This window comes from Schistocerca serialis, chromosome 2 (assembly GCF_023864345.2).
Source record: "Schistocerca serialis cubense isolate TAMUIC-IGC-003099 chromosome 2, iqSchSeri2.2, whole genome shotgun sequence".
Lineage (NCBI taxonomy): Eukaryota > Metazoa > Arthropoda > Insecta > Orthoptera > Acrididae > Schistocerca > Schistocerca serialis.
This window is the reverse complement of record NC_064639.1, coordinates 1,050,044,831-1,050,058,850: the sequence shown is the minus strand read 5'-3', so window position 1 is coordinate 1,050,058,850 and position 14,020 is coordinate 1,050,044,831. Positions and strand designations below refer to the sequence as shown.

Genomic DNA, 14,020 nt, shown 5'->3' with positions numbered 1-14,020 from the left:
AAAGCTTGGTAAGCATAAAATTTTTTGTAGTTGCGAAACGTGATGGTTCAGTGTTTTAGTACATCTTTATTACGGTGCTGTATGTTTCCAAAGTATATACAGCTTAGATGATATTACATTTTGTTGTTCTTATATTCCTATAAATTTTATTTATCTGCAGTATGTATATGTTTTGTTTTCCATATTACTGTATGTTTTCGTATTTGTTTGTCAATTAAGTTTTCCGGATAGTATTCATGTGTAAAATCTGTGTGTTCATTTAGAATTTCGTGTGGATATTTTCTTGTATGAATGTATATTTCCAGTTCTCCGAGAATGTACATAGTAAGTCCTTTCGGTATTCTGTGCGATATTTCTAAGGCAGTTCCAATTTTCTCGACTTTGTGGTGTTGAGTTTTTAGATGTAAAGAGAAGCTTGGCGGATTACTATCACTGTTTCTAGTGTGTTCTTTAAATCTGGTCATAAAATTTCGTCCAGTTTGGCATATATAGAAATTGTAGCAGCATCATAGGTGACTTCCAGAAGTGGCATAGTCTGAAATTTTATTGTGCTTCAACGTAATTTAGTTGTAGGATTGTTACCCAGTTATATGTGTGTGGATTTAAATAATTATTTTATTTTATTTTATTTTTAAATTTTTATTTGATTTTTAAACTGTATGTATGTAGATTGTTCTATGTTTTGTTAAGGTTCCTATAGTAAGATGTGTGTCATAATGTATTGTGATGGGTTTAGATTTTGTGTGGTTTTTTATAGAATTTTATTACTATATCTGGATCAAAATCATTTTTGTAGGCTGTGTCACAGAGTACTTTCAGTTCTTTTTGTATAGCTGGTTGTTCTACCGTAAATTGGTTATTCTGTTAATCATTGAATGGAAGAAGGCATGCTTCTCTGTTTTAGGATGACAATAGTTGGCATTTATAATATTATCAACGGTGGTAGATAATCTGTATACGTCAAATGTGTGGCGATTGTCGTCTTTGCTAATTTTCAGTTCAAAGTAACTTACTGCATTAAGAGTCATACGGGAAAAGAAAACAAACACAGACCAGAGATAAAATTTTTAAGGAAAATAAGAACAACAAAATGTAACATCATTTCTGTTAAGCTGTATATACTTTCGTAACACGTAACATCGTAGTAAGGAACTGTCAAAATATCTATGAAAAACGTACTTTTTACATTTCATAACTACAAAAAGTACTATATCTTCCAAGTCGTCACAGAAAAAACTTACTATAGTTGCAATATGGTCGTTACTTCCAACTAGACCAATGCAGTGCCAATGCAAAAGTGAACATGGAACAGCCACGATTTACGTATAGATAATCTTACCTGTGTTATTTTCGCAGAGCACTTGGTAATTGCAATAAGCCGAAACAGGCATGTATGTAAAGCATTAGATCTGGATTACCTTATGGCAGCTACTATTGGGGCTTTTATTTTCGGTATTTCTTGTAACGACGTGTATTATGCTGCGTGCTCGACAGAACGTAAAACCTTGTTTTTGGTTGAGGAAGAAACTGACTTCACTTTTCAAGTCAGAGTGGCTAATGGCTACGCTGAGGCGTAATTACGTAACTACTGTACCACTGACACCACATTGATATAAAAAATTATTCAAATTAATTAACTCGCTATTCTTCACATGTATGGAGTAGTTTTTCTTAATTCGCAACATTCTATTGGTCGGTGAAATCGATGGAATGTAGTCAAAACAAAAGATTGCTAATAAAAAAACACGTCACGCCACTCGACGCCTGACGCCGCCGCCGCCGCCGCCACCGCCGCCTCCGCGAGCCACCGCCAGACGTAAGCCATCGCTTTCACACAGCTGCAGGGTCACAGCAGTTGGGTCAATTTTCGTGAATGCAGTTAGAATTCTTCGCGTGTTACACTGACGTCACAGAACTCAAAGGCGCGCACACGCAGGTCCCATACGCGATGACGCATAGCTGTGGTACGGTTCAGCACCGAGAGAGATGTTCCAGTGCTTCACAGAGTAGCACAGGGCGCATTGGTCCTAGCGCGACATGAGACACACATTTAACTTTCTTAACTACCCATCGTGACTGACGCAATGCCGCGAAGTGCATTCACACAATGAAGCACTGTCTCCACTACCAGGACAAGGGTTGGTACCGACAGCGCACACACACCCTTGTTTCGGGTTGGAGGACGGCCATAGAACGGGATGCCATAAAACGGGATGGTTATTACGTGAAAAAATAGGGTGCATAGATAGAACACCATTCTTTCGTGTGTGTAATTCTCATTATGTTCACTAAAGATTTGTTGAAGACAAAAAATGCTGTGCATTACTTTCTGGGGAAACCTCGTAGTATGCCGTGTAATAATTTTGTAACCTTCGTTTACGTACAAACACCTACGTCTTGTTGAATCGTAATCTGACTTGATACTGTCTGTAGATGTTGCTTCTTCCGTCGGTTCTTCTTTAAAAGAACGAACGTGATGACAGGGTCGTAGAAATAAAACGGCTACTCGACTTCTGATTCCCAATTAACAGGCACATTTCACCTTATCTGCTTATCTTCTGCTGTCTTGACTGTGACCAGCATCGGACCTCATCTTCCCTAGCAGGGAAACAGGTTATTTATTAAAGGGTTATAGGAGGCAACAGGGGAGTTCTATAGACCAGAAGTCGGACAGATCTGGTAAAATAATGTAAATATTTCCGTAAACAGTTAAATGGAAATGCAAGGTAGACTATTAAAATTAAAATGTCGGATGCTACGCACATGCGAATACCACAAAGCTTGCACAGAATACGTCTTGCTGCAGGACAAGGCAAAAGAAACAATTTGCAGTAGAAACAAGCGTTCTGTTAATTCGTCCAGCCCTTGATCAGAGAGAGGGAGAGAGAGAGAGAGAGAGAGAGAGAGAGAGAGAGAGAGAGAGAGTGAGAGAGAGAGAGAGACAGAGAGAGAGAGAGGGAGAGACAGAGAGACTTTGTACACCGAGTCATAAATCGTAATGATGATTAACAACGAGAAACAATAAATTGAAGCCCAATGCAGTACAAAGGACTGTCACGCAAACATGGTTAGCTTTCGCGCGCCTGCCGATCGATATGCAAATCGTTGGATTTCTCACGGTTCATGATCGAAATTATAGCAGTTGCATTACTTTTAATGCGAAACAGTACTAACCGTTGTAAAGTCCTTGGCTTCTACTGAGGACTGTATGCGAACACAAAGATATAGAAATGGAGGCAAATTCTGTGCTACTGCACCCCATGGACATACTCCAGCTAACAACTGAATGCAACTGAAGACGAGAGGGCCTCTCCCATTACTTTTTTTAATGGTAGTATGCAACCCAGTAAGCTTCTGCCGGCAGAAAGAGGAACCCGTAGGTAACTTAATAAGAATGCAGTTAAGATTTGTTCTGACCTGCAAGGCCTTGGTTTACGGTTCCATGGAGTGCCGGAAACTCGTCGAAAGGGGAGGGACGGAGAGGTGTCCCACTGCCACGAAGATGCTGTGGTCAGAAACTCAAAATAACGGCTCGAGCAGCCTTTATGGTTGCTGCTATACTACAAATTACTGGGAATATTTAAGTGCCGGCCGCGGTGGTCTAGCGGTTCTAGGCGCTGAGTCCGGAACCGCGCGACTGCTACGGTCGCAGGTTCAAATCCTGCCTCGGGCATGGATGTGTGTGATGTCCTTAGGTTAGTTAGGTTTAAGTAGTTCTAAGTTCTAGGGGACTGATGACCACAGATGTTAAGTCCCATAGTGCTCAGAGCCATTTTTGAACCAATATTTAAGCCAGGACTCGGAAAATTACTCCGCCCGCATGATTCAACAGTCTTCTGGCTAATCGAGCCTACGATCATAACTGACTGCCGGGGAAAATTAGTTTGATATGGTTTAACTGACGAAAAATTCGTCGACTTTCTATGTATTGATCGTATCGACCTTTGTGATACATCAGATGATTCGCAAATTTGCATATGGTTTGTATCTACCGTCAGAAAAGTAAAACGTCTTCTGTTATGACACTGAGTCTTTGTCAAAAAGGCTGGATAGGATGACAATGGCTCCTACTGCACACCTTGAGGTATGCTAGAGTAAAATCTTTGCTGTACTCGGTGCTTTGACCAATACTATCTGTTCAGTGAATGTTACATTTCTAGCACACTGAGATAGAACGGTAGTTGTTGACGTATGAAAATATAAGAAGAATTCTTCGAATTCCTCTGAATTGCAGCAACGTCTTACACCAGTCCTTACAGCACCTGGAGAGGATGACTACGTTAGACGTCGAAACGTTGCACACAGTACTGCAATCATCAGCCCCGCTGAACACCTGAACGTGCACCTTCGGTCCTACGCCTTTTATTTAGTGCATTTTGTGACGCATCAAGTAGCAGATGGGTTGTGGCGAGAGAGTTCATCACATGACCCATTGGAATTGATTAATATTTCTGACAGTAGGATTATAGGTTTAAGAATTTGTTTCTTTTTCTGTATGTAAACAATGGAAATAAAATTAGTGTAGATGTGTTAACGAGAAGGAGAAAGCAGATCAAAGGCAGAAACCGACGAGCACCAGGTGGACGGAACATCGTCACCGAAAGTGGCAGAGCCCATTGTCTTGAAATACAGCTGCAGCCGCATACAAAAACTAAACTACTTTTACAAGTACTAAAAACGCTGTTCTTCTGTTGACGGTAGGTGGTTCCAGAGCGATATAGAGTGAGATTGTCAGCAGTGAAGTTGATCATTTGGTACTAAAACGATCTTAGTTGAAACGAGATGAGTTTGATAGATGCTACGAACATCTAAGGCGTGAGTCAGATTCTAAATTTTCTATTATATGATATCATAAGACGGTAAGAACAAGAGATATACAATTTTAACTATCGTACGGGTGAATTTGTGAGTTTAAGGAACCATCTACTAACGGAGAACTGCGTTTTTAGTCGCTTGGTACGGAAACTGGCCCTAGTTACCACAGTCTGCTATGTTAACTCATTGGGAACAGTAGCACGTCTACATATATACTCTGCAAAGCATCAGAGGTGTATGGCAGAGGGTACGTCCCATTCTACCAGTTATTAAGGTTTTTTCCTGTTCCATTCACGTATGGAGAGCGGGAAGAATGATTGTTTGAATACCTCTGTGCGTGCAGCAAATATTCTAATCTTATCCTCACGATCCCTATGTGAGCTATACGTAATGGGCTAGAGCACGTTCTTGGAACTTTGTTAACAGACTTTCTCGGGATAGTTTACGTCTTTGTTCAGGAGTCTGCCAATTCAGGTCCTTCAGTATCTCTGTGACACTCTCCCACATATTAAACAAACCCTTCTCTGTATACGTTCAATATCCACAGTTAATGCTATCTGGTATGGGTCCCACACACTTAAGAAATATTTTGGAATAGGTCGCACTTCCCCAGTATTCTACCAGCAAACCGAAGTCTACCACCTGCTTTACCCATGACTGAACCTACAGCGGATAGGCAAAATAATGTGAACACCTATACTTACTTGAGAATGGTTTGTTAATAAGGGGCTGGACCCCCATTTGCCCATAATAAACCTGCGATTTTTCTTGGAATTCTGGCGTATAATGATTGCATAGTCTCCAGTGGAATTTTATGCCACTATTCGATGAGAACCTCTCCTAATTCCTGTAGTGACGAGGGAGGCGGAAATCTACTCCGGAGTCTGCACTCCAATACCTCTCACATGGGTTCAATATGTTCAAGTTCGGGGACTGTGGTAGTAAGGGAAGATGCAGTTCAGTTGCATGCTGCCCATACCACGATTGTACTGTGTTGGCTGTGTGAATGGGTGCATTATCTTCCTGAAATATGGCATCATTGTTGGAGAACAACATTTGAATCATGGGGTGTCCCTGATCAACTAAAATGTTCACGTAATCGTTGAATGTAACAGGGCCTTTGAGAGAAATGACGAGACTAGCAGAATACCACGATATGGCTGCCCACACCACTACACTTCCATCTCCATACTTACCGTTGGTATCGAGCAAACAGGATTGTAGGCATCTTTTGGCGTTCTCCTAACGTAAACCCGTCCCAATGTACGAAATAACGAAAACGTTGACTCGTCAACCAAATGATGTGTTTCCACTAATCATCCGTCCAGGATTTATGCTCCTTACACCTGGTTTCGGTATAGCAGTTCGTCCATGAATATTCGCTTTATGGAGTTCTCGGGGAACAGTGTCGATAGATAAGGGTCTAGAAGATTGCTGTGGTGTACGGGAAGGTGTCGTCGTTGAGTGACTGTAGGAGGATACAAGTTGACTTAGACAGGATTTGTGATTGGTGTAAAGAATGGCAGCTAACTCTAAATATAGATAAATGTAAATTGATGCAGATGAATAGGAAAAAGAATCCTGTAATGTTTGAGTACTCCATTAGTAGTGTAGCGCTTGACACAGTCACGTCGATTAAATATTTGGGCGTAACATTGCAGAGCGATATGAAGTGGGACAAACATGTAATGGCAGTTGTGGGGAAGGCGGATAGTCGTCTTCGGTTCATTGGTAGAATTTTGGGAAGATGTGGTTCATCTGTAAAGGAGACCGCTTATAAAACACTAATACGACCTATTCTTGAGTACTGCTCGAGCGTTTGGGAATTCTTTTTGCAGGAATTCTTAAGCCGGCACTATTGACTATTTCTTCTAAAAGATTAATTTGCATTTCAGCAGATGCCACGTTTTCAGAAAGTATAGCAAAGCCAGCTGAAAATATGAGACTGTTTCTTCCAACACCTTTGTTTCCTTTTTCCAAAGCTTACTTTATTTCAATTAAATTCTAAATATATTTCCATGTGCGCCCTTTTTACTACAATCCAAGAGTGATTACGAACTCCATATGGTCTTGTGTTACTCCCTGAACGTCTTTCAGTAAAACAATGTATTCTCAGTAATTATAGTAATTATTTGCAAGCGAGCATAAGAATATCCTCTATTTACATCGGTTTGATAATTCTGACTTTTTTCGTAATTTTGCACGTCGCCAAAGGAAATAACTGAATTCCTTCTAAACTAGAAATAAAACAATGAGAGCGAAGTATGAAATATAACCGTGAGCTGTCGATCTTTCTTGTACAAAAGTCGAGCTCCCGTTAGCAGATTCTCAAATACATAGCTTTGGCGGATACAGTTATCTTGTGATCGTTGGTTGTGTGAAAGGCTGAAGGTTCAGGGACTCACTTTTTGATACAGGCCTTTTTTAACTTCGTAAAAAGGGAAAACTTTGAGTAATGGTTGTTTATTATTGGATAGCTCAAAAATAGAGACATGTTGCCAACATATTACTCCATGAAATCGAAAAATCTCAGTCACTGGTCCAACTACCTCACCAATCTCCAAAGCCGCCCACACAACTGCCCGCTTTCAGAAGAGGCTGCTTCTTTTATGGTGGTAGCTAGTGACATCATTCCTATAATGTTAGACAAGCCGTACGTCAGAATTATGTAATAAATTAAGATCCATAGAGTTTTAATTTATGCTGATGATGGCCACTAATGTGGCTAATTCAGTGCATCTGAATGACATTAGTAGTCCCTCATAGATGGCTGCCTCTATTCGCTTGCAAATCTTGTTTATAATATAGCCTAATGATTGATCCGGGTTGAAAGGGAGTGGGATGGCTAGAAACATACAAAAACAAAAATCAATAGAAATATGTTAAAACAAAAACTAAATAGAATGTTGCTGTAACGCATATCAAACGATTCTGTTTGATCATAGGATTACGAAACCATGACTGGATTTTGTATATTACGAGAGTTGTCGATACTTCTTTACGACGGTTTACTTAATTCATTGTGATTAAAACATCATCCGGAGCGACCTTCAGTGGAATGAGCACATAAAACAAATTGTAGGGAAAGCAGATGACAGGCTGAGATTCATAGGAAGAATCTTAAGGAAATATAATTCATGTACTAAAGAAATGGATTACGAGGCTCTTGTCAAGCGATTCTCGAGTATCTGCGACCCTTATCATGTAGGACTGATAGAAAAGATATAGAAGATCCAAAGAAGAGCGGCGCGTTTTGTCAAGGGATAGTTTAGTCATTGCGAGAGCCTTACAGAGATGCTCAAACGAACTTCAGTGGTAGACACTACAAGAGACGCGTTCTGTATCACGGAGATGTTTACTACTGAAATTTCGAGAGACTACTTTTACGTCCTCCCACATATGTCTCGCGTAATGACCACGGCGAGAAGATTCGAGAAATTAGAGTTAATACATATGCTTATCGACAATAATTTCTCTCGCGCGCCATTCCCGAGTGGAACAGGGGAGGGGGGATCAGTTAGTGGTACCAGAAGTACCCTCCACCATACAACGTCAGGTGGCTTGCGAAGTTTTAATGTACATGTAGATGTAAATAAAACTAGTTGACTATTCAGATGTGTTTTGACCTGTTGCTTCGAATGGTTCAAATGGCTCTGAGCACTAAGGGACTTAACATCTGAGGTCATCAGTCCCCAGACTTAGAACTACTTAAACCTAACTAACCTAAGGACATCACACACATCCATGCCCGAGGTAGGATTCGAACCTGCGACCGTAGCGGTCTCGCGGTTGCAAACTGAAGCGCTTAGAACTGCTCGGTCACTCCAGCCGGCTGTTACTTCGACTGAAATAAGGCCTACATCAGTTTTATCGAAAGGATTTTGCAAAAATTAAGATGAAGAGTGCTCTGATATCACGCTGTGCAGGATTAGTTAATAAAAGCTATCTCCTAGAAAAGATGTTGCATCACTTTGAATAAGAGGTGATTATGACTCCCAGTACAATATATTAGTACAGATGCGGATCACTGTTAAAAGAGAAACCAAGTATTAAACCTTGTACTACGCGAAGAAAACAGTTAATGTTTGTATATGCATGTAATAATATAGACATGTAAACGGAAATTTCCAGCAGTTTTATTGAGTCACCGAAAGTGACTGTTATTTTACATCAGAATCAGTTTTTATGATGTAGAATATAAGGTCATAATTTACGAAGGAGTTTTCACCTGAAACAAACAAATAAATCGAGTGGACAGTATCGATTTAGTATTTTTAAAAAGAACGGCGAGTACCGTAGTATTCCTTATTATCGTAAACTTCTCGCTACAGCCTCTCTCGGCAGTTTCTTAACCGACATTATTTCTTGTCTCAGATCGTGCAACGTTATCTGCGTGCAAAACACGGGTCGAGTACGAAGCGTGAGTTATTGTCTGGATATGTAGAATCTCAACGATTTACCACTTGAGATATTGTGCGTGAAATGTTGATGTCCCGTGGATTCCCACAGCGCCTGACTGCGTAGAGTCGTTCCGTGTCGCAACGAGCGGAAGAGCGTATAGTTAACCGAGACCGCTACGGCTGGTTTTTCATTACTGGCGACTGTTAGGCGGAACTGCATTTCCTGACGGCGGATCCCGTTCGATGGGTGGTGTGGGAAGCGGATGCGTCAAAGTGACGCAAGCAGACGGCGCAGGTATTTCTCAGCGAAGATCCCGCTGTGCTGATTTTACGCTGATATCGATTCACGCTGACTCAAGATATTAGCCTCCAACTCTAAAGCAAGGAAGCCTACTAAATATACAATCGTGTACGAGCCACATCTTAAAACAAAACAGTAGAAGCGAATAAATACATAATGTAGAAAGTGTGTGACGTACTTTATCTGTAATATACCTCCCATACAGGGAAACTTACGCTGAGGTGAGAAAAGTCACGGGATAGCGATATGTCCATAGACAGATGTCACTAGTATAGTGCACACAAAGTATAAAAGGGCAGTGCATTTGCGGAGCTGTCATTTGTACTCAGGTGATTTACGTGAAAAGGGTTCCGACGTGATTAAGTTCCTACGACGGGAATTTACAGACTTAGAACGCGGAATGGTAGTTGGAGCTAGGTGCATGGGACATTCCATTTCGGAAATCGTTAGGGAATTGAATCGTCCAAGACCTACAGCGTCAAGAATGTTTCGAGAATAACACATATCAGGCATTACCTCTGACGGTCTCCACTTAACGACCGAGAGCAGCGGCGTTTGAGTAGAGTTGTCAGTGCTAACAGTCAAGCTAGAATGAGTAAAATAAACACAACAACCAATTCTGTACGTGTGACTAACGTATCCGTTAGGACAGTGCGGCGAAATTTGGCGTTAATGGGCTACAGCAACAGACGACTGAGTGCCTTTGCTAAGAGCACGACATGGCCTGCAGTACCTGTCATGGGCGTGTTTATATGGAATGGACTTTTCCTCTGATCCAACTGAACCGATGATTGACTAGAAAAGGTTATGTTCGGCTACTTGGAAACCATCTGCAGCCATTGACAGACGTCATGTTCCCAAACGAGGACAGAAATTTCGTGGATGTCAGTGCACCGTGTCACCATCCCGTAATTGTTTGCAATTCGTTTGAAGAGCATCCTGGACAATTCAAGTAAATGATTTGGCCATCTACATCACCCGACATGGGACATAATCGAGAGGTGTTTTCGTGTATAAAATCCTGCACTGGTAACACTTTCGAAGTTATGGACGGCTATAGAGGTAGCAATATAGAGGCTCAATATTTCTGCAGGGGCACTTTCTAACAACCCTACCACAACAAAGGTCAAAAATTAGCTATGATTTGTAGTGTTGCTCACGCTGCTAAATATTGCATTTTCGGGCAACAACAAAGTTATATTATGTGGTAGGTGTCATTAGAGCACAGTTTATAAAGTCATTTAATGAAATAATGGATAAACTAGGCACTCGTCTTTTCGTGTTTCCCACGCTGGTCTCGTTGTGAAATCATGGCTCAATCGTCGAAAATCTAGGTAGTGATGATTCCAAGCTCGGATGCAAAGAGGCCTAGGTGTTATTCTGCGATATTCAAAAGTTTTATAGATGTGTTTCATAAACCATTCTTGAAGATTAAACTTTTGCAAGTTAGCACAATGGTGACGTAAAAAACATAATCAGCACTCTATAGCGTTCCCAGTGCTATATTACGAAAAGACTTAAAAATTGAATAATATATTTTTATCATGTAGCCGTAAAACAATAATTTCTCTGTCGAGAAATGCAAGGAAATGCAATGCAAAGAAATAATTTATGACAAAATGATCTAAAGAGTCAACAAGATACGCTCTTTTGTTAATTTTTTTAGTCGACTTCACTTCTTCATTTGTCTTGATAATGTACAGACGGACATCTTGCGAGTGCTGGCAAATGTAAGCGTATTTGTATGAGTTAAGCATATAATATATTAATTGAATATTATTGTGCACTTTTAATTTGTAAGAGGTGATCCCGATTTCATGTCCGCCTTCCTTGAATTAACCTGCATTCAAGTAATTTACAGTTCAACAATCGCAGCGGCCGATGCAGCCAACGACGCCATTACGTGGCGATATTAACTTATGAAAAATTAGCGGAAGCGGAAAACTCGCCCGCTATTAGCATAATATTAATTTTTCTCCACAGCCGCCCGACGTTGCAGCAAATACTTAGCTTTAAGATTCTTATTTTCAGTACCATAGCCGAGAGCCAGAGCCAGGACTCCGACTACGATACAATGGTTAACGGAGGTAAGAAAAATACTCTCGCGCGCGTGTGGGGCCGCAATTTTAATTAATAACTAAAGATTTCTTGCTTTAAAGTGGACTGACTAGCCGAGGAAATTAATATGAAAAGTTTATTACATTGTTCAACTTAAATATCATTTTTATTAAGGCCCACCACGTAAGTCGGCAACAATCAAAAAATAATAATAACAATAATAATATATTAAATTACGACGGCCGACGGACGCGAGAACTCCGAATTTAAGTTACACTTCTTTTTTATTACTTTTGTTGCAATATCACGTAACTCACAAAACGTCACTACACAATATAAAACATACTTTAAAATATCTTCCTCAGTGTTAAAGTTCACATTTTATAAACTGTCTACAATTTGTGTCTTTTCAACATGACGACCAAGACTTGACTCTCTCTAATAACCGCTTACGCGCCCAAACATCAGAGTTACAAGTACGTCAAAGATCATAGTGACAAAAGAAAGAATTCACATAAGAATAATATCATTGCAATAAAAACGTATCGATGTATCAAAGTACCTCTACATTAATGAAATCAAATCTGAATGTTGGCTCAGACATATGTTAACTACTTTACAGAAACACAGTAGAATATTGCTGGTATCGAGAGATTGAGGTGAGGTGCCGTAATGGTTACGTAATTCAAGTACCATTACAACTTCCAACTACTCTTCGAGTAGCTGTGCAACACTAGGCAAAAGGAGGTCCGACAAGATGTTAGGTGATATCCCACGAATTTTGTCACCTCAGTGTAAAATGTTTGTATGCGTAGGTGGTACGTCCCTTTCATATAGAGAAAATAAAAATACAAGACGTGTATACTCGCTAAAAAGGTGTCTTATCCGAAACTAAGCGTATATTGTGGCAGTCTCACTGTATTTCGTAAGGTCCTCCCGAGTGCAGTCACTGGGCGCTTTCGCTCGCTGTATGGACTGAATTTCACCACGATTAGATTCCTCACTTTTTGTGCAAGTCCCGTTCCTCGTAAGTCCTTTGACCGACCAATGCTCATACAAAGTCGGTTCAAAGGTCTCCATTTCCACCAGTCCAGATGAGAACTAGAGAGTAGAACTTCCTATTTACCTGCATAAATGATTTGGGAGACAATCTGAGCAGCCGTCTTCGGTTGTTTGCAGATGACGCTGTCGTATATCGACTAATACAGTCACCAGAAGACCAAAACAACTGCACAGTGATAGTTGAAAAATATCTGAATGGTGCGAAAAGTGGCAGTTGGCCATAAATAACGAAAAGTATGAGGTCATCCACGTGAGTGCTACAAGGAATCCGTTCAACTTCGCTTGCACGATAAATCAGTTTAATCTAAAAGCCGTAAATTCAACTAAATACCTAGGTATTACAATTACGAATAACTTAAATTGGAAGAAACACATAGAAAATGTTGTGCGGAAGGCTAATCAAAGACTGCATTTTATTGGCAGGCCACTCAGAAAATGTAGCAGACCTACTAATAAGACTGCCTACACAACGCTTTTTCCGTCCTCTTTTAGAATACTGCTGCGCGGTGTAGGATCCTTACCAGATAGGACTGACGGAGTACGTAGTAAAAGTTCAAATAAAGGCAGCACGTTTTGTATTATCGCGAAATATGGGAGAGAGTGTCACAGAAATGATACCGGATTTAGGCTGGAAATCATTAAAAGAAAGGCGTTTTTCGTTGCGATGGGATCTTCTCACGAAATTACAATCACCAACTTTCTTCTCCGAATGCGAAAATATTTTGTTGACCGAACGATCACCACGATAAAATAATGGAAATCAGAGCTCGTACGAAAAGATATAGGTGTTCATTCTTTCCGCGCGCTATGCGAGATTGGAATAATAGAGAATTGTGAAGGTGGTTCGATGAACCCTCTGCCACCCACTTAAATGTGATTTGCAGAGTATCCATGTAGATTCAGATGTAGATGTAGATGTTAAGAGCGTCAGGACGTTATTGCTGCCAGAGTGATTTTACGGACACTTTAGATGGCTGCAGTAATTGATAAAACTTCGCCTGGATTGAAGTTGTTTGGTTATGGGTTGACTGTCTCATAGCGGGTGACACTCTCATTTACCTATTTGTTCCGTTGTTTTGAGCTCAGGACGCTCTTCTGATGTGTAGTGGAGCAATACTCGATAACGAACACAATTGATCCACTGTAACTGGTTTTACGCAGCCATTTATCTTTCTGCAGTTATTGTTGAGGATCGTGCCGATTTCCTTGTCGTGCTTAGATCTCTCCCATATCGGGCATCTATTCCCGGTGACTGAGGAGCAGTTGGCGAGTGCTATGGACCGTAGTAGGGATACGTTGGCCCCCTCTTTCCAGATGTTAATTTGCTTAGTACCCCATTCCATGTTTGGATTTGTGCTTCGATATTTTCTACATTTTCATATAT

At 40.5% G+C, this 14,020-nt stretch overlaps 1 long non-coding RNA gene across 1 annotated transcript in view; it reads right to left on the bottom strand.

Annotated features, from left to right (window-relative positions):
- LOC126456695 (uncharacterized) overlaps positions 1-3,257 on the bottom strand; it is a 49,348-nt gene extending 46,091 nt beyond the window's left edge. The window contains exon 1 of the long non-coding RNA XR_007585377.1: positions 3,175-3,257. This is a non-coding gene — a long non-coding RNA (uncharacterized LOC126456695). The remainder of the gene's footprint in view (positions 1-3,174) is intronic.
- Between the last annotated feature and the right edge of the window lie 10,763 nt (positions 3,258-14,020).